Raw genomic sequence first — 24,492 nt, forward strand, 5'->3', positions numbered from 1 at the left:
TTCTTTACCATCTGAGCCACCAGAGAAGCCCATAGATAGTAAATTCTAAGTATATAGAACATTTTAGTGAGAGGAAAAATAAAGGTAAAATTATCTAACTCAGTCCCTTCATTTTATAGGGAAGAGGTCTGAGTCAGTCAGTCTGAAAGATCAAAATGATTTACTCAAATTTAGGTGGCAGGGCCAGAATTAGAATCTGTCAGATCAAATCAGTCGCTCAGTTGTGCCCGACTCTTTGCAACCCCATGAATCGCAGCACGCCAGGCCTCCCCGTCCATCACCAACTCCCAGAGTTCACTGAGACTCATGTCCATCGAGTCAGTGATGCCATCCAGCCATCTCATCCTCTGTCGGCCCCTTCTCCTCCTGCCCCCAATCCCTCCCAGCATCAGAGTCTTTTCCAATGAGTCAACTCTTCGCATGAGGTGGCCAAAGTACTTTTGTTTCAGCTTTAGCATCATTCCTTCCAAATAAATCCCAAGGCTGATCTCCTTCAGAATGGACTGGTTGGATCTCCTTGCAGTCCAAGGGACTCTCAAGAGCCTTCTCCAACACCACAGTTCAAAAGCATCAATTCTTCGGCGCTCAGCCTTCTTCACAGCCCAACTCTCACATCCATACATGACCACAGGAAAAACCATAGCCTTGACTAGACGGACCTTTGTTGGCAAAGTAATGTCTCTGCTTTTGAATATGCTGTCTAGGTTGGTCATCACTTTCCTTCCAAGGAGTAAGCATCTTTTAATTTCATGGCTGCAGTCACCATCTGTAGTGATTTTGGAGCCCAGAAAAATAAAGTCTGACACTGTTTCCATTGTTTCCCCATCTATTTCCCATGAACTAATGGGACCGGATGCCGTGATCTTTGTTTTCTGAATGTTGAGCTTTAAGCCAACTTTTTCACTCTCCACTTTCACTTTCATCAAGAGGCTTTTGAGTTCCTCTTCACTTTCTGCCATAAGGGTGGTGTCTTCTGCATATCTGAGGTTATTGATATTTCTCCTGGCAATCTTGATTCCAGCTTGTGCTTCTTCCAGCCCAGCGTTTCTCATGATGTACTCTGCATATAAGTTAAATAAACAGGGTGACAATATACAGCCTTGACGAACTCCTTTTCCTTTTTGGAACCAGTCTGTTGTTCCATGTCCAGTTCTAACTGTTGCTTCCTGACCTGCATACAAATTTCTCAAGAGGCAGATTAGGTGGTCTGGTATTCCCATCTCTTTCAGAATTTTCCACAGTTTATTGTGATCCACACAGTCAAAGGCTTTGGCATAGTCAATAAAGCAGAAATAGATGCTTTTCTGGAGCTCTCTTGCTTTTTCCATGATCCAGCAGATGTTTGCAATTTGATCTCTGGTTCCTCTGCCTTTTCTAAAACCAGCTTGAACATCAGGAAGTTCACAGTTCACATATTGCTGAAGCCTGGCTTGGAGAATTTTGAGCATTACTTTACTAGCGTGTGAGATGAGTGCAATTGTGCGGTAGTTTGAGCATTCTTTGGCATTGCGTTTCTTTGGGATTGGAATGAAAACCGACCTTTTCCAGTCCTGTGCCCACTGCTGAGTTTTCCAAATTTGCTAGCATATTGAGCGCAGCACTTTCACAGCATCATCTTTCAGGATTTGGAATAGCTCAACTGGAATGCCATCACCTCCACTAGCTTTGTTCTTAGTGATGCTTTCTGAGGCCCACTTGACTTCACATTCCAGGATGTCTGGCTCTAGGTCAGTGATCACACCATCGTGATTATCTGGGTCGTGAAGATCTTTTTTGTACAGTTCTGTGTATTCTTGCCATCTCTTCTTAATATCTTCTGCTTCTGTTAGGTCCATACCATTTCTGTCCTTTATCGAGCCCATCTTTGCATGAAATGTTCCTTTGGTATCTCTGATTTTCTTGAAGAGATCTCTAGTCTTTCCCATTCTGTTGTTTTCCTAAATTTCTTTGCATTGATCGCTGAAGAAGGCTTTCATATCTCTTCTTGCTATTCTTTGGAAGTCTGCATTCAGATGTTTATATCTTTCCTTTTCTCCTTTGCTTTGGTCTAAATGAGCTGGTACTTTTGTCCATGGTATTTTATTGCATCTAGTGTTTTCTTTAGTCATCTGATGGATACATCTTCCCTTGAGTTTTACAAAAGGTTAGAGAATCACTGAAATTTAGAAGTTTAATCCATAATCCATACTAGAAGTTCCTTGAATTAAAATACTTCTAAAATCATTGCAATTTTCTTCCTTTCTCATAAAGTGATGACTAGGTTGGCTTGACTTGATCTGATAACATAATTTGATGACGTACACATCAAATAAGGACATAATGTTATAAAAAGTACTCTTAAATTCAGGTAGCATCTCCTCATGAAGAAAAGTTGACTTTGACTCTATTTTTTATCTTTCCGTTTATAAAAGTAATATATATCCCCTGTAAAGATAAAGAAAAAGCAACGAACTTCCCTCATGTGTCCTACTTGCCCCTATCAAGGAATGTCTTCTTGATTTTTTTCAAGTGTAGAAGTTGTACAGTAAACATTGCCTTCCTCATATGGATAATTTGAAAGCAACAGCTACTTTTCTGCAGCTAGCTTTCAGTTACTGACTATAAATTATTAGATATCATCACTCTAGTGGCTCCAGGTTATTTATTGATTCAAAAAAATTACAGTTTTAGCTCCTGTCATCACAGTTCATTGTTCTTTCCATATAATAGACCATAACTTGTTTCTAATCATCTGTATTTTTAGGTAAGCATTTCATTCTGTATGCTTATATGTTGGCCCAGAAATTCTGATGCTGGTTCCATCTATTAATATAAAATAAGCCTATTAACACCCCCCATCTCTCTAAGTAGGGAGTAAAGAGATTGGCTGAAGTTAAATTTCTGTGGAAATCAGGAGAAAATAATTTTGCAGGGACTTCTCTGGCAGTTCAGTGATTAAGACTTTTGGCTGTCTACTACAGGGGAGCACGAGTTTGATCCCTAGTTGGGGAACTAAACTCTTGTATGGCTCATGGGTGGCCAAGGAAATTCATAGGAAGTTTGAATCAGTGAACTTTAGAAGGGGAAGAGACCTTATTTAGCTGTAGTATATGAAATGCAGACCTGTGAAGTTTTATGCTTTGTCAAGAATCACACATGGCACAACTAGAACTTCAAATGCCTATTCCAAGACTCTTACCACTATGAGGTTTTTTTTTTAATTAACATATATAAAGATAGTTTAAAAATATATAGATAACTATATAAAGATAGTTTAAAATTACTGGCATTTAGGAGACTCCTGTATACTCCTTCCTAGTCAATATCCTCCTCAACCCCGAAGTAACCAGAGGTGATGAGGTTGCATATGAAGTTCAAAAACAGTCTTGCTTCATATAAATGCTGTCATGTCTATTTACTATCTTGTTCCTGGATTTTGTCATGTAACGTTTAGATTCACCTATATTATTTTACATAGCAATAGTTCATTCTTTTTCCATTACTATGTGATATTTCAATATGTAAATATAACACTATTTACATATGCTTTATCTCAGTTTTCATATTTACCCTTTCACCGTTACCCACGGATACTTTAAAAACCTCCATTTTATAGATGAAAGGCCTGTCCCTCTCAGAGAGGTTGAGGAGCTTGTCCTCAGTTCCATGGTTGAAACATAGTAGAAAGAGGATATGGGTTCATGTCTCTCCATCTTTAGAAACTGTGCTCTTAACCTCTGTGTTATATTTACGTTACAGGGCTTATGAATATTAAATAAAATAACGACTGTGAAAGTGGCTAAACAGTCAGACAAAGGTCCAAATCCTAGCTCTATCCTTTATTAGTTGTATGACCTTGAGTGAGTTACTTGATTTTGCTCATTCTTAGTTACCTCATCTTCCGCCTTAGTTTTCTTATCCTGGAAATGGAGATGAAACTATCCATTAAGGTTATCCTGAAGACTAAATTAGGTGACTATGAAGTCTTAGCCCAGTACCTGGCATTAGTAGGTGATCAAACATGTTACCTATTGGGAATTCCCTGGTTGTCCAGTGGCTAGGACTTTGCACTTTCGCCACTAAGAGCTTGGGTTCAATCCCTGGTCAGGGAACTAAGATCCCACAAGCTGCAGTGTGGCAAAAAGTGTTACCTGTTATCTTTATTATTATTATTATCAAGATGATGATAACTGTACCCATTGTGGATGGTGATCATAGTATGTACTTCATAGAGTTGTTGTAAGGATTAAATTAAAATTACTGTAAAGCCTTTAGTATAGGCCCTGGCATAAATGTTATAGTATATATTTTAAAATTATTATTAAATGTTTATGCTCTGTCAAAAAAACAAAAAAATGCACGTGAAACACCTAGCATGGTGCCTAGCACAGAACCAAGTGCTTCATAAGCTTTTGTTGCCACACATTCTCTATAAGTGTTTTAGTGTAGAGATGGTCTTAACTCATGAATGAAGCAAAATGGGCACCTGACTGAACAGCTCCTCTCGGGATACTGACAGGGCAGATTGGCCTTACAGTAGCAATATTTGAAACTACTTTATGGTGATCATCTGTTGCTATTGTCATGTTTTTCCCCTTTTGTTTGTTTAGTTTGCCTGTTTGTGAACTTCATATAAATGGTATCATAGTCTGTTTTTTTCTGTCCATTTTTGTTTGTTTTCTTTTAACATTATCTTGAGATTTATCTTTCTGAGGTGTATAGCTATTTTTAATTTGTTTTTATGGCCATTGTTCTATCCTGATATCAATTAATAATAATAGATACAATTATTTATACTATTGATGACCATTTGAGTTGTTTTTGGTTTAGAGCTATGTACATTTTTTAAAGGTTCTCCTCTTCAAGAGTTTCTCTTAAGATACACACCTAAGCGTAGGATTGCTGGACCATGGGGGATGTTCATATTCAGCTTCACTAGGTAATGCCAGATTGTTTTCCAAAGAGTTCATAGTAGCTTACACTGCTACTGTCAATATACAAATCCCCAGGAATCTATATCCTCATCAACATGGCTTTTTAAAAAAGAAACAGCAAACCTTCTTATTTACTGTTACTATAGATTACAGCCTGGCTTTTTAATTTTTCTAATTGAGTAAGAGTAAATGGTACTTCATTGAAATTTCAATTTGTAATTCTCTGTTAATGAATTTGAGCACCTTATATTTTCATTGGTTATTGGTAGTTCTCTTTTATTCCCACCTAAAAGGTTGCATTTAAGAAAGAAAATCGAGCCACTCTTAGAAAGGATACAGATGAAGAAGTACATAGGGTGACATCTGGAAGGGTCCCAAAACAGGAGCTTCTGGCCCCATGATATAAGGATACTCTGCCCTCTGCATATGGATGTGTTCACCAACCTGGAAGTTCCTAAAAATATAGTGAGTTTAGTGTTTGCTTAAAATAGCAAATGTGTATTTTGTCACAGTTTTGGTGGGTTGATAATATGGGCTTGTCTTAGCTGAGTCTCATAGCTCAGAATCTCATACAGGCTGCAGCCAAGGTTAACTGGTAAGGGACAGTTTCCCAGCTCATGTGGTTTTGGACAGGATTCAGTTCCTCATGGGTGTTGGATGGAGGACCTCACTTCCTTGCCATGAAGCTTTCTCTCTGTGGTTACTAACACAGCAGCTGACTTCATCAGAGCAAGCAAATGAAAAGAGTCAAGGAGAGTGAGCAAGACAGAATTCACATCTTCTTAACCTAATCTCGCAAATGACATCCTGTCATCTTTGCCATATTCATTAGAAGCAAGTCTCTAGGTCCAGCCCCAGTCAAGGGGAGGGTATTACACAAAGGAATATCTGGAGTTGGGAATCATTTTAGAAGAAGTCAGCCAATCTGCCCTCTGGTTGCCAATGCCTCATATGCAAAATATATTTTCCCCCTCACCAAGTGCCAAATTCTTATCTTGTTACAAGCTCAGAGTCCTTCATCTTGCCATCTAAATCAGGTCTAGTTGTGGTTGAGGCTTTTGGGTGTAGTTCCTTATTAAATACAGGTCCTTGAATACAACAATTTTCAATCTGAAGATACGTCTAAAGATACAAGTTATGTCCCCATCCCGCCCCCAATGCTAGTATAAAATGGTGAAACAGGCGTAAGATAGTAGACCTTTTTATTTAAAATGAAGGTAAATGGGGGGAGAGGGCAAGGTATCACTGTTCAGTTGCTCAATCGTGTCCGACTCTTTGCGACCCCCTGGACTGCAACACACCAGGCCTCCCTGCCATCACCAACTCCTGGAGTTTACCCAAACCCATGTCCATTGAGTTGGTGATGCCATCCAACCATCTCATCCTCTGTCCGCTTCTCCTGCCTTCAATCTTTCTCAGCATCGGGGTCTTTTCAAATGAGTCAGTTCTTCGCATCAGGTGGCCAAAATATTGGGGTAAGTAAAGTATCACGCTGGGAGGGATTGGGGGCAGGAGGAAAAGGGGATGACAGAGGATGAGATGGCTGGATGGCATCGCCGACTTGATGGACGTGAGTTTGAGAGAACTCCGGGAGATGGTGATGGACAGGGAGGCCTGTCGTGCTGTGATTCATGGGGTGGCAAAGAGTCAGACACGACTGAGCGACTGAACTGAACTGAACTGAACTGAAGGTATCACTGGTTCATATCAATTCTGAAATCCATCTGGGAAAATGTTAGACATTCTTTGATTAGGTCTCAATTGAATATAAATAATTCTAGAAATTATTTTCCATGTCTCTCAGCTCTGCTCTTTGGGCTCTTGAGTGATCGTTTCATTTTCATGAAAGATAGCACATATTTTGTAGCTGTGTGGTTTTATCAGACTACCTCCTGCCAGAAGAATTCTGGAAATCCAATGTGTGTTTTCATTTTGTACTGTTTCTGTCTCTTTCAGTCCAAGTTGGTAATGTTGCTGCTGATAAACTTCTCAAAAACTTTGTGGGTCCTCTGTAAATCTTACTGGGGTTCGTTCCATTTGGATAATAGTTTTCCCCACAAACCTCTGAGATAAACCGTTCTTTGCTTTGGACTCCTGCTGAGATGCCTAAGGGATAATGTGCTTAAGCTTCCTAGAGGCCTTACTGTTAAATTGAGAAGACCTGTGAGGCACACCTTTAATTTGTTTAAATGACTCTGTGTGACTGAATAATTGGGAGCCATTTAGAAGTAACCTACCATTGAGGTTATTTGATTGAAGCAGTTATATGACTCCTTTTTCCCTCCTTGAAGCTACTATGTAAGTTACATTAATACATTTTGTAATGTTGATTTAACCTTGAATTTCTGGTAAATCTTCAACTTAGTGGAGCACTAATTATCTAATTAGTGCTGGATATGATATGCTAACTTTTAGTTTAGAATTCTTACATCTATTTCATGAGTGATACTGACGTGTAGGTTTTATTATTCTTACACTCTTTGTCTGGTTTTGATAGGGATAGAGTAGGTAGACAGGAAGTTTTAGAAATCCCACTAGGGGATTATAGATAGAGAGGGAACCTTAGGGAACTTTGGGAGATCCCTGTCCAAAATAAGGGACTTTCCTGTAGCTCAAACAGTGAAGAATCTGCCTGCAATGCAGGAGACCAGGGTTCGATCCCTGGGTCAGGAAGATTCCCTGGAGAAAGGAATGGCTACCCACTCCAGTATTCTTGCCTGGAGAATCCCATGGAGAGAGGAGCCTGATGGGCTACAGTCCATGGGGTTGCAAAGAGCAACTAACACTTTAACTATAAAGCTTTTATCAATGAAAGCATGAGATATGCCTCAGACCATTAAGTTAAAAAAATGAGGCCTGCATCCTGCTAGTCAAGTCTAGCAAGATAATGATCCTTAGAACCAAGGACAGGACTATAAGGGAAAGATGACATTCCAAAGTAGAAGACCCTCATTATAATGAAAACTGAGATGATTTAACGTATTTCAGTATATGTTACCACCCTTCTGATTTGAATAAGAACCAGGACAGTCCTGGTTTGACCTTATACGGTCAGTCTTCTGCCTGATGTGGAGGATCTAGTGATATAAGCCTAATGTCTACTCGTAGAATGAGGAAGAAGGTAGTCCTCTTCCCGTTCCCACTTTCCTTTGATTATAAACATGTAACTCACTTAATTCTCGGGCCAGAGCCCCCTTGCCTACCTGCTTGTATCCCTCACAAGCATCCTATATTAATAAATCTGAAGTGAAGTCCTTATCTATTACTTTGCCTCTCACTGAATTTCTTCTGCACTGAGACATACAGAACCTGAGCCTCAGTAAGTCCTGACACCAGGTGAGTGAGTCTAGTTAAAAAGTATGGGTTCACATCCCAGTCTGGGGTTTGGCTGGGTTCAAGTCTCAGTCTGTGGGTTCAAGTCTCAATCTGAGGTGTGAGGTTTCAGTTTCGTTATATCATACTGCTGGCCTTATTACTTAGAGAGTGTTCCCTCCTGTTCTGTGCACCTTTTGGTTGTCTTTTCCGTTGTTATTGGATCATATTTTCTTGGTTCTGTGTATCTGAGTAATTTTTGGAGTTATGTTTTGAGTCTCTGAGTCCTGCTAAAATCCTCTGGAGTGTTTTGTTTTGTTGAGTAATCAGTCTGGTTAGTTTCTAAACCTCAAGTTTGTGTCTCCTTCTATGAATAATGTTTCCAGTATCATTTTACTTTTCACAGTTTGCTATACTGCTTTGGGTTTTGTCACTGACAAATCATTTGTGAGTTTGGAGCAGCAGTGGCAGTTTATTTCATAGTTTAATTCTCAAAGCCTTTGCTGTGCTACTTCCATCTCTCCCAGGTGTGAGTTGGAAGTTGTGCTAACTCATATACAAAATTATGGGACATGTTCTCTGGCTCTCTCTTTCCCTTGATCTCCGCCCCCCCACCCCACATACTAGCTGGGGCTACATTTCTTGTTATTCTGGCCTGAAGTATGGCTTTCTCTCAGTTTTAGCTGCGTGCACCATCACTGTGTATTTCTGTATGCTGGGTGTCACCATGAGGGGAAAGAGATGAGAGAAAACTGTCAAGAATAACAAGGATATTTCCTATATTCTTCAGACCCCAGGGCTCCCTTTTCCCATTATTTTTTGCCTAAAAGATGGGGTTTTGTTCAGTTTTTGCTGCTTACATTTGTGCATCGGGTGTACTGATTTTTCTTTTATTCTAAGGATTTTAATGTTTCTAAGTTTTATTTGGAAAAGTCTTTAATTTTTGGAAGATTATTTTTGTTCAATTAGGTCTGGGTTGGCAGCAATTTTCTCCTAGTACTTTGAAGGTAGTATTCCACTGTCCATTAGTTGCAGTTGTTGCTCTTGAGAAATCTGCTGTCAGTCTAATTGTCAGGTTTTTTTTTTCCAGTTCTTTTTTTATATGACATTTCCATGACCATTTTAAGGTCTCTTCTTTTGTGTTCTGTGTTTTTACTAATATATTTTGTGAATAGGTATCAATTTCTTTAAAACATAGAAAGTGAAAGTGAAAGTTGCTTAGTCGTGTCTGACTCCTTGCGACCCCATGGACTGTATAGTCCATGGGATTCTCCAGGCCAGAATACTGGAGTGGGTAGCCTTTCCCTTCTTCAAGGGATCTTCCCAACACAGGGATCAAACCCAGGTCTCCCACATTGCAGGCATATTCTTTACCAGCTGAGCCACTAGGGAAGCCCAAGAATACTGGAGTGGTAGCCTATCCCTTCTCAAGGGGATCTTCCTGACCCAGAAATCGAACTGGGGTCTCCTGCATTGCAGGCAAATTCTTTACCAACTGAGCTATGAGGGAAGCCCTTAAAAGATAAAGGTTATTTAAATAATTTCTTCTTGAATATGCTTTGTGTCTTTCAGAAGGAGTTTGTCCATTTTTTCTCAGTTCTTGATTCTATAGGCATAAATTTTTTATAGCATTCCGTTATTGTCATTTTTATATCTGTTGAATCTGTAACGATCTGTTGAAACTGTCATTCCTGAAATTGGTAATTTCTACTTGGAGTCTGTTGGGCTTTTTGAATCTGGATTTTATAGTTTCTATACAATGTGGGAAAACTTATACATTATTTCTTCAGGTATATTTTTTACTCTTCTCTTTTGAAGGCCCCCAACTATAAATATGTGAGATTGTTTGAAATTGTTCCAGAGCTCACTAATGCCTTTTAAAAGTTAAAAAAAAATTTAATTGAAGCATAGTTGATTTATAATGTTGTATTAATTTCTACTATATAGCAAAATGATTCAATTATGCATATATACTTCCTTTTTTATATTCTTTTCTGTTATGGTTTACCACCAGGTATTGAATATAGTTTCCTGTGCTATCCAGTGTGTGCATGTGTGCTCGGTCGCTAAGTTGTGTCTGACTCTTCGTGACCCCATGGACTGCCAGGGTCCTCTGTCCATGGGATTTCCCAGGCAGGAATACTGGAATAGGTTGCCATTTTCTCCTCCAGGGGATCTCCCCAACCCAGGGATCAAACCTGTGTCTCCTGCATTAGTGGATGGATTCTTTATTAGTGAATCAGTAGGGCCTTGTTATTTATCCACTCAGCAATTTGCATCTGCTAACCTCAGACTCCCACTCCATTCCTCCCCCACTTCTTCTCCCCCTCGGCAACTGCAAGTCTGTTCTCTGTCTTTCTTCTTCATATATAGGTTCATTTGTGTCATATTTAATTCCATGGGCTCCAGGGTGTGTGGGCTTCAGTAGTTGCAGAATGTGGGCTCAGTAGTTGCAGCTCCTGAGCTCTAGAACACAGGCTCAGTAGTTGTGCTCCATGGCATGTGGGATCTTCCTGGATTGAACCTGTGTTTACATATTTGCCAGTGGATTCTTTACTGCTGAGCCACCAGGGAAGTGCCCCAGGAATGGAATTGCTGGATCATATGGCAACTGGTTTTAGTTTTTTTGAGGAACCTTTGTAACCGTTTTCCATACTCGCTGCACCAGCTTACGTTCTCGCCAATAGTGTAGGAGGTTTCCCTTTTCTGTACACCCTCTCCAGCATTTGTTATTTGTAGACTTTATTGATGGCCATTCTGACCAGTATGAAGTGTTGTCTCATTGTAGTTTTGATTTGCATTTCTCTAATACTTCATTCAATATCACAGTAATCCAAGTCTATGTCCCAAAAGCAGAGGAGAAAAGGAAAGATATAAACATCAGAATGCAGAGTTCCAAAGAATAGCAAGAAGAGATAAGAAAGCCTTCTTCAGCGATCAACGCAAAGAAATTTAGGAAAACAACAGAATGGGAAAGACTAGAGATCTCTTCAAGAAAATCAGAGATACCAAAGGAACATTTCATGCAAAGATGGGCTCGATAAAGGACAGAAATGTTATGGACCTAACAGAAGCAGAAGATATTAAGAAGAGAAGGCAAGAATACACAGAAGAACTGTACAAAAAAGATCTTCACGACCCAGATATTCATGATGGTGTGATCACTGACCTAGAGCTAGACATCCTGGAATGTGAAGTCAAGTGGGCCTTAGAAAGCATCACTACGAACAAAGCTAGTGGAGGTGATGGAATTCCAGTTGAGCTATTTCAAATCCTGAAAGATGATGCTGTGAAAGTGCTGCACTCAATATGCTAGCAAATTTGGAAAACTCAGCAGTGGCCACAGGACTGGAAAAGGTCGGTTTTCATTCCAATCCCAAAGAAACGCAATGCCAAAGAATGCTCAAACTACCGCACAATTGCACTCATCTCACACGCTAGTAAAGTAATGCTCAAAATTCTCCAAGCCGGGCTTCAGCAATAAGTGAACCGTGAACTTTCTGATGTTGAAGCTGGTTTTAGAAAAGGCAGAGGAACCAGAGATCAAATTGCCAACATCCGTTGGATCATGGAAAAAGCAAGAGAATTCCAGAAAAGCATCTATTTCTGCTTTATTGACTATGCCAAAGCCTTTGACTGTGTGGATCACAATAAACTGTGGAAAATTCTGAAGGAGATGGGAATACCAGACCACCTCACCTGCTTCTTGAGAAACCTGTATGCAGGTCAGGAAGCAACAGTTAGAACTGGACATGGAACAACAGACTGGTTCCAAAAAGGAAAAGGAGTTCGTCAAGGCTGTATATTGTCACCCTCTTTATTTAACTTATATGCAGAATATATCATGAGAAACGCTGGGCTGGAGAAACACAAGCTGGAATCAAGATTGCCGGGAGAAATATCAATAACCTCAGATATGCAGATGACACCACCCTTATGGCAGAAAGTGAAGAAGAACTCAAAAGCCTCTTGATGAAAGTGAAGGTGGAGAGTAAAAAGGTTGGCTTAAAGCTCAACATTCAGAAAACGAAGATCATGGCATCCGGTCCCATCACTTCATGGGAAATAGATGGGGAAACAGTGTCAGACTTTATTTTTGGGGGCTCCAAAATCACTGCAGATGGTGACTGCAGCCATGAAATTAAAAGACACTTACTCCTTGGAAGGAAAGTTATGACCAACCTAGATAGCATATTCAAAAGCAGAGACATTACTTTGCCAACAAAGGTCCGTCTAGTCAAGGCTATGGTTTTTCCTGTGGTCATGTATGGATGTGAGAGTTGGACTGTGAAGAAGGCTAAGCGCCGAAGAATTGATGCTTTTGAACTGTGATGTCGGAGAAGACTCTTGAGAGTCCCTTGGACTGCAAGGAGATCCAACCAGTCCATTCTGAAGGAGATCAGCCCTGGGATTTCTTTGGAAGGAATGATGCTAAAGCTGAAACTCAAGTACTTTGGCTACCTCATGCGAAGAGTTGACTCATTGGAAAAGACTTTGATGCTGGGAGGGATTGGGGGCAGGAGGAGAAGGGGCCGACAGAGGATGAGATGGCTGGATGGCATCACTGACTCGATGGACATGAGTCTCAGTGAACTCTGGGAGTTGGTGATGGACAGGGAGGCCTGGCGTGCTGTGATTCATGGGCTCGCAAAGAGTTGGACACGACTGAGCGACTGATCTGATCTGATGGTTTATTTCTGGGCTGTCTATTCTGTTCCATTGATCCATATGTCTGTTTTTTTGCTAATACCGTGCTGTTTTGATTACTGTAGCTTTGTAGTATTGTCTGAAGTCTGGGAAGGTTATGTCTCCTGCTTTGTCCTTTTTCCTCAGATTGCTTTGGCAATTCTGGGTCTTTTATGGTTCCATTTAAATTTTAGGATTGTTTGTCCTAGTTCTGTGAAGAATGTCACTGGTAATTTGATAGAGGTTGCATTAACCCTGTAGATTGCTTTGGGTAGTATAGCCGTTTTAACAATATTAATTCTTCTAATCCAAGATGATTTTTTTTTTTAATTTTTAAAAACAGACTTTTTTAAAGAGACGTTTCAGTTTCACAGGAAAATTGAGCACAAAATACAGGGATTTCCTATATAGTCTCAGCCCCCACACAGGAATAGCCTTTTGGGATCAAAATCCCAAACCGGACTGGTCCATTTGTTACAGTTGATGAACCAGCATTGATACGTCATTATCATACAGAGTGCATATTATACAGGAGGGTTCAAGCTTGGTGTTGTTCATTTTACAAGTTTTGACAAATGTGTAGTCACATACCCACTGTTACAGAATCATACAGAGTAGTTTCACTGTCCTAAAAGTTCCCTGTGCTTTGCTTGTTTGTGCCCCTAGTGCCTGGCAACCACTGATATTTTTATAGTCGCTATAGTTTTGCCTTTTCCAAAATGTCATTTTGTTAGAATCGTACTGTATGTAGCCTTTTCTTACTACTTCTTTCACTTAGTATCAATAGTGTGCATTTAAAGTTCCTCCCTGTCTTTTCATAGATTGATAGCTCATTTCTTTTTAGTACTGAGAGGAACATTTTATTGCTCTTTCCAAATAACTAGCCTCTGATTTTGTTGATTTTTTCCTACTGATTTTCTGTTTTCAACTTTGTTGAATTCTGCTGTAATTATTATTGTTTTTTCTTCTGCTGCCTATTTTTTAAATTTATTTTTTATTGAAGGATAATTGCTTTACAGAATTTTGCTGTTTTCTATCAAACTTCAACATGAATCAGCCATAGGTATACATATATCTGCTCCTTTTTGAACCTCCTTCCCTTCTCCCTCCCCATCCCACCCCTCCAGGGTGACACAGAGCCCGTTTCAGTTTCCTGAGCCGTACAGATATCCATCCTGTTGGCTATCTATTTTACATATGGTAGTGTAAGTGTCCTTGTTACTCTTTCCATATGTCTCATCCTCTCCTCCCTTCTCCCCATGTCCATAAGTCTATTTTCTATGTCTCTTTCTCCATTGTTGCCCTGTAAATGAATTCTTCAGTACCATTTTCCTAGATTCTGTATATATGCATTAGAATATGGTATTTATCTTTCTCTTTAGTCACTTCACTCTGTACAACAGGTTCTAGGTTCATCCACCTCATTAGAACTGACTCAAATGTATTCCTTTTTATGGCTGAGTAATATTCCATTGTGTATATGTACCACAACTTCTTTATCCATTCATCTGTCAGTGGACATCTAGGTTGCTTCCATGTTCTCACTATTGTAAATAGTGCTGCAATGATCAGCGGCATACATGTGTTTCTTTCAATTTTGGTTTCCTCAGGGTATATGCCTAGGAGTGGGATTGCTGGGTCATATGGTGGTTTTGTTCCTAGTTTTTAAAGGAATCTCCATACTGTCTTCCATAGTGGCTGTGTCAATTTACATTCCCACCAACAGTGCAGGAGTGTTCCCTTTTCTCCACACCCTCTCCAGTATTTATTGTTTGTAGACTTTTTGATGATGGCCATTCTGACCAGTGTGAGGTCATATCTTATTGTAGTTTTGATTTGCATTTTTCTAATAATGAGCGATGTTGAGCATCTTTTCATGTGTTTGTTAGCCATCTGTGTGCCTTCTTTGGAGAAATGTCTGTTTAGGTCTTTTTCCCACTTTTTGATTGGGTTGTTTGTCTTTCTGGTATTGAGTTGTATGGGCTGCTTGTATATTTTGGAAATTAATCCTTTGTCAGTTGTTTCATTTGCTATTATTTTCTCCCATTCTGAGGGTTGTCTTTTCACCTTGCTTATAGTTTCCTTTGCTGTGCAAAAGCTTGTAAGTTAATCAGGTCCTACTTGTTTACTTTTGTTTTTATGTCCGTTTCTGTAGGAGGTGGGTCATAGAGGATCTTGCTTTGACTTCAAGTGTTCTGCCTATGTTTTCCTCTAAGAGTTTTATAGTTTCTGGTCTTACATTTAGGTCTTTAATCCATTTTGAGTTTATCTTTGTGTGTGGTGTTAGGAAGTGTTCTAATTTCATTCTTTTACATGTAGCTGTCCAGTTTTCCCAGCACCATTTATTGAAGAGACTGTCTTTACCCCCATTGTATATTCTTGCCTCCTTTGTCAAAAATAAGGTACCCATAGGTGCATGGGTTTATTTCTGGGCTTTCTATCTTGTTTCATTGGTCTGTATTTCTGTTTTTGTGCCAGTACCATACTGTCTTGATGACTGTAGCTTTGTAGTATAATCTGAAGTCAGGAAGGCTGATTCCTCCAGCTCTATTCTTCTTTCTCAAGACTGCTTTGGCTATTCAGGGTCTTTTGTGTTTCCTTATGGATTGTGAAATTTTTGAACAAAAAATGTTCTGTGAAAAATGCCATTGGTAATTTGATAGGGATTGAATTAAATCTGTAGATTGCATTTTGTAGTATAGTCATTTTCACAATATTGATTCTTCCTCCGCAGGAACATGGAATATCTCTCCATCTGTTTATGTCATCTTTGATTTCTTTCATTAATGTCTTATAATTTTCTGTGAACAGTTCTTTTGTATCCTTAGGTAAGTTTATTCTTAGATATTTAATTCTTTTTGTTGCAATGGTGAATGGGATTGATTCCTTAATTTCTCTTTCTGATTTTTCATTGTTAGTGTATAGAAATGCAAGTGATTTCTGTGTATTGATTTTGTATCCTGCAACTTTTCTGAATTCACTGATTAGCTCTAGTAATTTTCTTACACTATCTTTAGGGTTTTCTATGTACAGTATCATATCTTCTGCAAACAGTGAGAGCTTTACCTTTTCTTTTCTGACCTGGATTCCTTTTATTTCTTCTTCTTCTCTGATCGCTGTAGCTTGGACTTCCAGAACTATGTTGAATAATAGTAGTGAAAGTGGACACCTTTGTCTTGTTCCTGATCTTAAGGGGAATGCTTTCAGTTTTTTGCCATTGAGAATAGTGTTTGCTGTAGGCTTATCATATATGGCCTTTACTATGTTGAGGTAGGTTCCTTCTGTGCCCATTTTTTGAAGAGTTTTAATCAAGGCAATGGCAACCCACTCCAGTACTCTTGCCTGGAAAATCCCATGGGTGGAGGAGCCTGGTAGGTTACAGTCCATGGGGTCGCGAAGAGTCGAACACGACTGAGCGACTTCACTTTCACTTTTCACTTTCATGCATTGGAGAAGGAAATGGCAACTCACTCCAGTGTTCTTGCCTGGAGAATCCCAGGGACGGGGGAGCCTGGTGGGCTGCCGTCTATGGGGTCGCACAGAGTCGGACATGACTGAAGCGACTTAGCAGCAGCAGCAGCAATCATAAATGGGTGCTGAATTTTGTCAAAGGCTTTTTCTGCATCTATTGAGGTGATCATATGGTTTTTATCTTTCAATTTGTTAATATGGTGTATCACATTGATTGATTTCCGTATATTGAAGAATCCTTGCATCCCTGGAATAAACCCAACTTGATCATGGTGTATGTGCTTTTTGATGTGTTGCTGAATTCTGTTTGCTAAAATTTTATGAGGATTTTTGCATCTATGTTCATCAGTGATATTGGCCTATATTTTCTTTTTTGTGTGTTGTCTTTGGTTTTGGTATCAGGGTGATGGTTGCCTCATAGAATGAATTTGGAAGTGTTCCTTCCTCTGCAATTTTTTGAAAGAGTTTTAGAAGGATAGGCATTAGCTCTTCTCTAAATGTTTGATAGAATTCTCCTATGAAGCCATCTGTTCCTGGGCTTTTGTTTTCTGGGAGATTTTTGATCACAGCTTCAATTTCAGTGCTTGTAATTGGGTTGTTTATAATTTCTATTTCTTCTTGGTTCAGTCTTGAAAAATCGAACTTTTCTAAGAATCCGTTCATTTCTTCCAGGTTATCCATTTTATTAATAGAGTTGTTCATAATAGTCTCTTATAATCCTTTGTATTTCTTCATTCTCTGTTTAACCTCTCCTTTTTCATTTCTAATTTTGTTGATTTGATTCTTCTCTCTTTTTTTCTTGATGAGTCTGGCTAAGGGTTTGTCAATTTTATCTTCTCAAAGAACCAACTTTTAGTTTAATAATCTTTACTATTGTTCCTTTATTTCTTTTTTATTTATTTCTGCTTGGATCTTTATGATTTATTTCCTTCTACTAATTTTGGGTTTTTTTTGTTCTTCTTTTTCTAGTTGTTTTAGGTGTAGTGTTAGGCTGTCTATTCTATGTTTCTCTTGTTTCTTGAGGTAGGATTGTATTGCTATAAACTTCCTTCTTAGGACTGCTTTTGCTGCATCCCATAGGTTTTGAGTTGTCACATTTTCATTGTCATTTGTTTCTAGAAATTATTTTATTTGTTCAGTAACCTGTTAGTTATTTAGAAATATGTTGTTTAATATCCATGTGTTTTTGTTTCTTACAGTTTTTTTCTCGTAATTGATATCTAGTCTCATAGCATTGTAGTCAGAGAAGATGTTTGATATGATTTCAATTTTCATAAATTTACTGAGGTTTGATTTGTGACCCATGATGTGGTCTATCCTGGAGAATGTTCCATGTGCACTTAAGAAGGTATATTCTTCTGCATTTGGATGGAATGTCCTGAAGATATCAATTAGATCCATCTCATCTAATATATCATTTAAGACTCATGTTTCCTTATTAATTTTCTGTTTTGATGATCTGTCCATTGGTGTGAGTGGTGTGTTAAAGTCGCCTACTATTATTGTGTTACTGTCAATTTCTCCTTTTATGTCTGTTAGTGTTTGTCTTATGTATTGAGGTGCTCCTATGTTGGGTGCATAGATATTTACAGTTGTTATGTCTTCCTCTTGGATTGATTCCGTGATCATTATGTAGTGTCCTTCCTTATCTCTTGTAATCTTCTTTAAGGTCTATTTTGTCTGATATGAGGATTGTTACTCCAGCTTTCTTTTGCTTCCCATTTGCATAGAATATATTTTTCCATCCTCTCACTTCAGTCTATATGTGTCTTGAGGTCTGAAGTAGGTTTCTTGTAGCCAGCATATGTATAGGTCTTGTTTTTGTATCCATTCAGCCAGTCTGTGTCTTTTTGTTGGAGCATTTAATCTATGTATATCATGTTCCTATTTCCATTTTCTAATTGTTTGGGGTTGATTTTGTAGATTTTTTTTCTTCTGTTGTATTTTTTGAGTATATAAGTCTGTTTAACATTTGTTGTAAAGCTGGTTTGGTGGTACTAAATTCTCTTTCCTTTTGTTTGTCTGAAAAGCTTTTTATTTCTCCCTCAATTTTGAATGAGATCCTTGCTGGGTACAGTAATCTTGGTTGTATATTTTTCTCTTTCAGTACTTTAAATATATCCTGCCATTCCCTTCTGGCCTGCACAGTTTCTGCTGAAAGATCAACTGTTAAGCATATGGGGTTTCCCTTGTATGTTACTTGTTGCTTCTCCCTTGCTGCTTTTAATATTCTTTCTTTGTGTTTAGTCTTTGTTAGTTTGATCAGTATGTGTCTTGGTGTGTTTCTCCTTGGGTTTATCCTGTATGGGACTCTTAGTGCCTCTTGGACTTGATTGGGGAAATTTTCAACTATAATCTCTTCAAAAAATTTCTAATACCCTTTCTTTTTCTCCTCTTCATCTGGGACCCCTATAATTCAAATGTTGGTGCGTTTGATATGGTCCCAGAGGTCTCTGAGACTGTCCTCAGCTCTTTTCATTCCTTGCTTTATTCTGCTCTTCAGAAGTTATTTCCACCATTTTATCTTCCAGCTCACTGATTCGTTCTTCTGCTTCAGATATTCTGCTATTGATTCCTTCTAGAGTATTTTTAATTTCAGTAATTGTGTTGTCTCTTTATGTTTATTCTTTAATTCTTCTAGGTGTTTGTTAATTGATTCTTGCATTTTCTCCCTTTTGTTTTCAAGGTTTTTAATCATCTTAACTATCATTATTCTGAATTCTTTTTCAGGTAATTTTCCTGTTTCCTCTTCATTTATTTGAACTTCTGTGTTTCTAGTTTGTTCTTTTATTTGTGCAGTATTTCTCTGCCTTTTCATTTTTTTTTTAAGTTATTGTGTTTGAGGTCTCCTTTTCCAAGGCTTCAAGGAAAGTTGAATTCTTTCCTTGAAGAAGGTTGAATTCTTTCTTCCTTTTAGTTTCTGCCCTCCTAGGGCTGGTCCAGTGGTTTGCATGCGCTTCCTATAGGTGAGATTTGTGCTGAGTTTTTGTTTGTTTGTTTTTCCTCTAAAAAGGCTGAGTAAGGTGGTAATCCTGTCTGCTGATGATTGGGTTTGTATTTTTGTTTTGTTTGTTGTTTAGATGAGGCATCCTGCACAGGGTGCTTACTGGTGGTTGGGTGATGCCAGGTCTTGTATTCAAGTGGTTTCCTTTGTGTGAATTCTCACTAGTTGATATTCCCTAGGGTTAGTTCTCTGGTAGTCTAGGGTCTTGGAGTCAGTGCTCCCACTCCAAAGGCTCAGGGCTTGATCTCTGGTCAGGAATGAAGATTCCACAAGTGGTTTGTTATGGCATTGAGATTAAAACAAATATCCAAAAATGAGAAATCAGAGATGAACCCCAGATTAATGGCAGTTACAAAATCAGGCAAATAATAATTAAAATAATGGCATATACACATATACATATACACCCATGAGCATAGTGAAAACAGTCCAACAAAAATACAGTAGATTGATCTGGTGAACAAAGGAAATCAAAAATTATATTTACCAGTTAAGAACAAAACTAACTTGAGCACAAACTGGAAGACAAAACTAAAGCAAGGTGCCAAGTGGGGAATAAAGCAATGAAAACAAAACTAACAAGTATGTTTGAGAGGAGAGGAAAGAAATAAAGAATAGATATGCAAAGTTAAATAGACATAGATAAAGAAGATTTGTATACATTAAAGATTAACTGCAAGGGGAAAAGAACAGTAGGAAAGGCAAACAAAGGGATAAATGTTGAAAAAATATAATAGGTTAAAAAAAAATAAAAATTAAAATTATAAAAAAGAAAAAAGAGAAAAAAACAGAACAAGAAAGGGAAAAGGAGGGAAAAAAAGGAAAACTCCACAGAACTGCAAAGCCCAATGTAGAGGCAGAGGTTTATAACAGTAGAAAATGTGACACAATATACACATATACATACGCACCCATAGGCAAAATCATAACAGTTCAACAAAAATAAAGTACAATAGATTGACCAGGTGAACAAAGGAAACCAAAAATTATGTCTACCAGAACAAAACTAAAGCACAAACTGGAAAACAAAACTAAAGCAAGGTGCCAATTGGGGAATAAAGCAATGAAAATAAAACTAACAAATATGTAGACAGGAAAGGAGAGAAAGAAAAGAATAGATATGCAAAGTTAAATAGAGGTAGATAAAGATTTATATACGTTAAAGATTAACTGCAAAGGGAAAAGAACAGTGGGAAAAGCAAACAAAGAAATAAATGTAGAAAAAATAATAATAGGTTTAAAAAAAATAAAAAAAGAAAGAAGAGGAAAACTCCATAGAACTTCAAAAGCCCAACGTAGAGGCAGAGGTTTATGGCAACAATTAAAAATATGACTGAGGAGAAAAAAAAGCTCAAAAGCTTAATAGGGGTTCTTAGTGCCAATAAAATCAGTAACTACAACAGAGGGGGGAAAACGGAAACCAGAGGGAAAAAAAATCCAAAAGAATCTACAGAACAAGTCAAAAAATAAGAATAATAAATGTTTTTCTTGAGTCACTGCTGTCAGAGTCCTTTCCCGAGCTGGGAATCACAGTCCACCTTACCTCTCTAGGATGCCCTCCAATACTGCTCATCTCTGGACCTGCTGTGGGGGCTGGTCAGATTCTAATCTGTCCCTACTCCTGTGTGTTCTTGCCTCCAGTGTCCACAGCTCTCAGAGCTAGTGCGTTTTCTTTTGTGGGCACTTTCAATGGCCTTTTGTATATTCCATAGACAGAGTCTGCTTAGTTGATCATGTGGATTTAATCTGCAGCTTGTACAGCTGGTGGGAAGGTTTTGGATTTGGATCTTTTTCCTTAGCCACGCTGCCCCTGGGTTTCAATTGTGGTTTTATTTCCACCTCTACATTTGGGTCATCCACTGGGGTTTAGCTCTTGAGGCTGCCCTGGAGGGCTCGGGTTTGCTGCTTTGGGGGCCAAGTGTGGAGGTGCTGCAGAGGCTTGGGTCACAGGAGGAGGAGTTGGCGGCTAGGGTAGCAGGAAATACAGTGCTCTAGAAGGGTATGGCAACCAGTCTTGGCCAATACGCTCCAGTATTCTTGCCTGGAGAACCCCTTCTCTGACAGAGAAGCCTGGCAGGCCACAATCTACAGGGTCGCAAAGAGTTGGACATTACCGAAGCGATCCTGTGTGCATAAACGCGACTATTTTGCCTGTGGCAGCTCTGCCTCAGTGAGAGTTGTGTGTGAAGGTGGTCCAGCTGTTTGGCTTGTGGGGACCCTGGCGGCACCAGGTGTGCAGGGCTACGGACTGTCTTCGTTGCAGAAGTTATGGCCCTATCAGAGTCTTTTGAGCCACTATGTAGCTGGCGATCAGAAAGCCTCTTTGGCCAGTCTTTCTCCATAGCTCCACCATTCAGGCACTTAGAGGGCTCCCTTGCCTGGGGTCCTTCTCTGTTGTTCAGGGCATCAGGGACATAGAGGGCCCCCCTGCCCCTGACTGGGGTCCTACTCTGTAGTTCAGTGCGTCAGACATTTGATGGGCCAGCCTCTGTATTGTTCAGCTACCGATGCTGGTGTGTGGGGAGAGAGGCTGTAGACTTTACCCCCTACGCCACTCAGCAGTATCGCCTTGCTTCCATGGCTGCCTGGCTTTCCTCCACCAGCATTTCCCACCACGATCTCTTCCCTCACATCTCCGCAGTCAACAGCAGCCCTTGCCCTGGGATTGCTCCAGAATCCCTAAACTCCAGCTCCCAGCCGCTGCCCCTTCCAGATCAGTGTTTCTGCCTGGGGTGTATATGGCTGCGGCAAGGACTGTCTGATTCTCATTCTGTTTAGGCTGCCACAGATCAGCTGTTTCACGCTCAGCCTTAAATGTTTCTCCTCTGACTCAGGCAGTTGCCCTTTTGTGGGGATCGGACCCCTGCTTCAGTTCCCCCACCCGCCAAGGGCAGGTCCAGTCTTACTAACATTCCTGTTTTTTCCCCTAGTTCCTTCATCCTACTGAGTTTTTCGTGGTTCTATATATTCTTTTCCACTGGTCAGGTACTCCTGTCCGCTCTCAGCTGGTGTACTGCATGCACTTCTGTATCTGAAGGTGTATTCCTGATGTATCAGTGGAGAGAGAGGTACTCCATGCCCACCTACTCCTCTGCCATCTTGTTCTCTCTGCTGCCTGTTTTTTAACCAGTTTTTTTAAAATATAACTAAATTTTTTTTTCTTTTTGGCTGCACCACTTGGGATGCAGACTCTTCATTTCTTAACCAGGGATGGAACCTGCCTTCCCTGCAGTGCAAGGGTGAAGTCTTAACTGCTGGCCCGCCAGGGAAGTCCCTAACCAGTCACCTTTTATTACGTGTTAATTCTCCATTACTATATGAAAGGATTCAGGGTGCTGGGCTAAGGTTATGGTCAGGAATGCAGAGTGCCCCTCTTCAGTGGTAGTTGCATAGCTGCTCATGTTTGAGTCCTTGTAGGAACTGCATTAGTTGAAAAGCTAGCACCATAGAAAGCCCAGTGATGCTGCCTTTATTCACATTGATGTACTTGTTTTAATACCAGTAGTTTCCCTGGTGGCTCAGGCGGTAAAGAATCTGCCTGCAATGTGGAAGACCTGAGTTCGATCCCTGGGTTGGGAAGATCCCCATGAGGAGGACCTTGCAACCCATTCTAGTATTCTTGCCTGTAGAATCCCCACGGACAGAGGAGTTGGTGGGCTACAGTCCATGAGGTCACAAAGAGTCGGATACGACTGACCAACTAAGCACACAGCCTCTTTGAAACACTCCAGCAGTGCCTTTATGGGTGAAATCCTACATCAGTATCCAGCTTGGCACTCCCCTAGTTTGACTTTCAGGAGCTTCTTCTCCTTCAGTAGTATGATTGATGCCATCTTGGAGTCCTGGCAGTCCACTCGACCAGGCTATGTGAAGACTGCTGCTGCTTTTTTTAAATATGCATTCTCTGTGATGTAAAATTTTCCTTCTAAGCACTGTTTTCACTGTGTTCCACATACTTTGATAAGTTGTATTTTCATTTTCCTTTAAAGTATTTATAAGTTTTTTTCTTGAGATTTCTTTTTTGATCCATGTATTACTGAGCAGTGTATAGTTTAGTCTCCCAAGTATTTTGAGATTTTCTAGCTGCCTTTTTGTTACTGATTTCTAATTTAAATCCATTTTAGTCTGTGAGAATACCTTGTATAACTTCTCTTTGTTTTTTATAGCCCAAATGTGATCTTGTTGTTTGTTTCATTTGTGCTTAAGATGTGTGTATTCTGTTGTTGAGTGAAGTATTTTATAAATGTCAATTATACCCAGTTGGTTGATCATTATTTTTCTCTCAGCACTTGAGATGTTTTACTCTACTCTGTCCTTGCTGATATTCTTCTTATAGAATCTGCCCATTTCAATTAGAGACATGTTAAGCTCTCTAACAATAATGGTGAATTCATCTTTCTCCTTACATTTTTATCCTTTCTTTTCTCATGTTTTTTTGTAGGCACCTACACATTAAGAATTGTTATATCTCTCAGAGTTGAGCCTTCTGTCATGAATATGGCTACTCTAGCTTTCTTTTGATTATTGTTTAACATGATATATCTTTCTCCATCTGTTTACTTTTAATATATATGTGTCTTTGTATTTAAATTGCATTTCTTGTAGACAACAAACAATTGGGGCTTGCTTTTTGATCACAGTCACTTTCTTTTAATTGGTGAGTTTAGACCATTGATGTTCAAAGTGATTTTTATCATAGTTGGATTAATGTCTACTATAGTGATACTATATATATATAGTGATATAGTTTTCCACTCTTTTTCTGCCATTTGTGGTTTTAATTGACCATTTTATATAATTTGATTTTGTCTCCTTTCTTAGCATGTCAGTTATACTTTTTAGTGGTTGCCCTAGAGTCTTCAATATACATTTACAACTAATGTAAATCCACTTTCAGATAACACTATACCACTTCATGGGTAGTTCAGGTACCTTATAATAGCAAAGTATTCCTGATTCCTCTCTCTGTCCCTTGTATAATTGCTGTCGTTAATATCACTTATACATGCTGTTTAGTGGCAAAGTCATGTCTGACTCTTTGCTGTCCCATGGACTATAGTCCATGAGGCTTCTCTGTTCCTGGGATTCTCCAGGTAAGAATACTGG

General features: G+C 39.2%; 1 protein-coding gene across 2 annotated transcripts in view; it reads left to right on the forward strand.

Moving 5' to 3' along the window:
* The window catches only part of TPST1 (tyrosylprotein sulfotransferase 1), a 104,336-nt gene that overhangs the window by 33,559 nt on the left and 46,285 nt on the right, over nucleotides 1–24,492 (forward strand). The window lies entirely within an intron of this gene.

The sequence above is a fragment of the Bos indicus genome, chromosome 25 (assembly GCF_029378745.1).
Source record: "Bos indicus isolate NIAB-ARS_2022 breed Sahiwal x Tharparkar chromosome 25, NIAB-ARS_B.indTharparkar_mat_pri_1.0, whole genome shotgun sequence".
Classification (NCBI taxonomy): domain Eukaryota; kingdom Metazoa; phylum Chordata; class Mammalia; order Artiodactyla; family Bovidae; genus Bos; species Bos indicus.